Raw genomic sequence first — 3,051 nt, 5'->3', positions numbered from 1 at the left:
GACTGACTGACTAATTCAAAACTTTCCAATTTTCTACCGTAACTTTTTGAGTCAGTTTGCAACAGTGTCTTAATGGATATCATTTTCCGCGTACTGCTGGCAAACTGCTTCTGAAAGATTACGTACTCTTTTCTATCTTCGGGTCTAGGGTAGAGGTTTCAACTCTATTCAGAGTGCAGCTAGAAACCTAGCAAAAAAAAAAGAATATCTAGTGAAACATTTGAATTTATCCCTATAAGAAACTGATTACTTAATTTCTGGAGAAAGCTTCCGAATGAATCTCATCAGGACCGACAAAATACTCCTGGGCTCGTCCGGGAATTGAACCCGGGACCTCTCGCACCCGAAGCGAGAATCATACCCCTAGACCAACGAGCCGTCGACATGTTCCTAATTTACTCCAGTCACCGGCATACAATAATCGCCCATTAACACAAACGTGCGTCAAAAATCATAACATCGCATCAATTGCTCGCCGTTATAAGCGACCGCATAAACTTGCTTTTCAGTTCCACATTCGCCGCCGTAGCGAAACGCGAACGCACCACCGCACCGACCGACTAGCTATCGTCGATATGGCATATGGTGTTTTGGTGGATTGGTTGACGATGGTACGCGTGTGAAACAAAACGAAGCAAATTACTCGTCTCTGCTATGGATGGATGTGCTTAGTAGAGATTCTTCCCCTTCGCAACATCCAACTTCTCCACCTCCTGCCTAATCCGACGCATCGTCGTGTTGAAAATGTCCCGATTTTCTTAAGCTCATCCTTAGGTCGTTCTTTCAACGGTCCTTGCCCGATGAATTATAGCGCGGAGGATGTGGCAGCTACGATGGGTGTGAGGGAGGGCAAAGCCTTATATTTTTCTTCCATGCGGCATGTCAGCGACGACGAGCAGCGACCGACTATGAGCATTTCGACTAATGAAACTGAAAGCCCAAATCACGACTCGGTGAGCAGTTGGTTTGTCATCTTTTTCTTTTGGATACTCGTTGGTTTTATCGTCTTGCCGTCTTTCCGTCGTCGTTAGTTAAGCCACCAAATTAGATGCTCTCTCTATGTTTCATTAGAGTGGCCCATCAGTAGGTCGGCTCCAGAGACACGTGGCCCATGATTATACGTAGAAAAAGTGGACAATTTAAATCCGATAACACTGCTTGGGAAAGTCTTTAGCCAATCTAAGTCGATTAGCTTCCAATCTTCACAGGTTACTTGCTATTACATATAAAGATCCTTCATGTAGCGAACGAGTGAAATTCATCAAATACAGTGTTTTTTTATCACAAACATGTAAAGCTGACACTATAAGCAGTCGAACTTTTCATACAAACTGTTATCATGTGTTCCATGATGTTCATTTCAGAGGGTTAATTTCAGAGGATGACGATCTTTATTCTAAATCCAGACTATTTTGGTACACTCTAGTGTTCCATGAATCACGGAGAGCTCTAAAAGGACAAATTCATGCATTTCTTCTCAACTACCAGCGGCAGCATTACCTCACTGATCAGATCAGTTCCAACGAGGCAGGTTATGGTGGAAAAAGCATAAGCACGTGTCACAAAAAAAGTGTGATGGCGAGGGGCCAAGAAATTCGGTTGATTTTTTTTTCATCAAACGATACATTCTTCAGTTTTTTTTTCTAAACCTGCCCCTCTAAATTGTGGTGTAGAATATGAATGCATAAATTGTATTTATTTATTATTAAAATATCGTTTCGTCGAACGCAGTCATATTTTATGTGGTTAATTCTGCTCGTGACATCGCGAAAAGATGGATGATGCCTGCTGCTGCCAGTGCAGAGAGTGCCTGTCGACGACGTTTGGTCGGTGCCACACGCCGCAGCCAGCGCGCGCGCCTATATTAGCCCGCGGGGCTGCAATTCAAATCGGAAAGTGGTGGCTCTAGAAAAAGAAACAAAATGTTCCTCACGTTGGTAAGTTGTTGAATAATGTATATGAAGTACTTGCGAGAGGCTTGTTTTGCGGTGGCCCACTCGGAACTTCGAAATTGACTTGAATAATTTAAAGAGTCGCAAAATGAAGGCAATTTTGCGTTATGTTTTGCCTTAAGAAATAAGTTGTGGGAGGATTTTCATGCAAATATCCGAGACCAGAGAGTACTTTACTATCATTCTGCCTTTTCTTGGTATAAAGTTCCCACTGGAACAAAGACTGCTTCTCAGCTTAGTGTTCTATGAGCACTTCCACAGTTTTTAACCAAGAGATTCTTCTGCCAATGACCATTTTCGTATGGCAGACACGTGATACTCAATGCCCGCCAAAGGAAGTCAAGGAAATTTACTTTAGGAAATGTTCATGGACTGACCGGGAGCCCGCCACCACTAGCATGAACGGGAATGCTGGATATTCACGCATTCACAGCTGTGACAAAAAGGACCCTTGATACTTTACTATGTGGAAATTTATTTCTTTTAAGGATCTTGAAGGATATCGTTTTTTGTGAGTAAATAAAACTCATAAGCTATATAATACTGTGCTAATAAATTTCCAAAAAAGCGTGTATACTGTGGGCGTATTTGAGATGACAAGTTTCTTCACACTTTTTTTCACACTCACAGTATACAATTTAAACGTTTACACCATTCATGACAAATTTAGCAGGGATTCCAGGAGGAGTTCTTGAAAGAAGACCATGAAAATTTTGTAAAAAAATCATTGGAAGAATTCTTGGAATAGTGCAATGCTGTCATGGTAATATCAGAGCTGGTTACTCACGTTTTCCAAATTTGACCGCTCCTGTATTGGTACGTCCCCAAGGACATGACTTCACTATCGTACCTGATTAAAAATAATTTCCGAGAAAACCCCTCCATGCTTTATAATTTCACGATTCTTCTTGTAATTGCCGCGGAAAAGACATTCTTGCTGGAATTCCTTTTATGAGTTTAGCAAGAATTCTACTCAATATTTTTAGAAAATTTCCAAGATTATTTCCCTGGACACCGCCAAAAATTCCATCGGGGATTCTCTCAGCATTTTTCAAAAATGTTATGAAATGTTTACAGACATAAGATTCTTGCTAGATTT

At 41.2% G+C, this 3,051-nt stretch overlaps 1 non-coding gene across 1 annotated transcript; it reads right to left on the bottom strand.

The window, feature by feature from the left end:
• Positions 1 to 306: 306 nt before the first annotated feature.
• On the bottom strand, positions 307 to 378 carry Trnap-cgg (transfer RNA proline (anticodon CGG)). The gene has a single exon. It is a non-coding gene; the product is annotated as a tRNA-Pro (tRNA).
• Between the last annotated feature and the right edge of the window lie 2,673 nt (positions 379 to 3,051).

The sequence above is a fragment of the Aedes albopictus genome, chromosome 3, assembly GCF_035046485.1.
Source record: "Aedes albopictus strain Foshan chromosome 3, AalbF5, whole genome shotgun sequence".
NCBI classification, from domain to species: domain Eukaryota; kingdom Metazoa; phylum Arthropoda; class Insecta; order Diptera; family Culicidae; genus Aedes; species Aedes albopictus.
The sequence above is the reverse complement of the archived record's forward strand: the minus strand, read 5'-3'. Positions and strand labels throughout refer to the sequence as shown.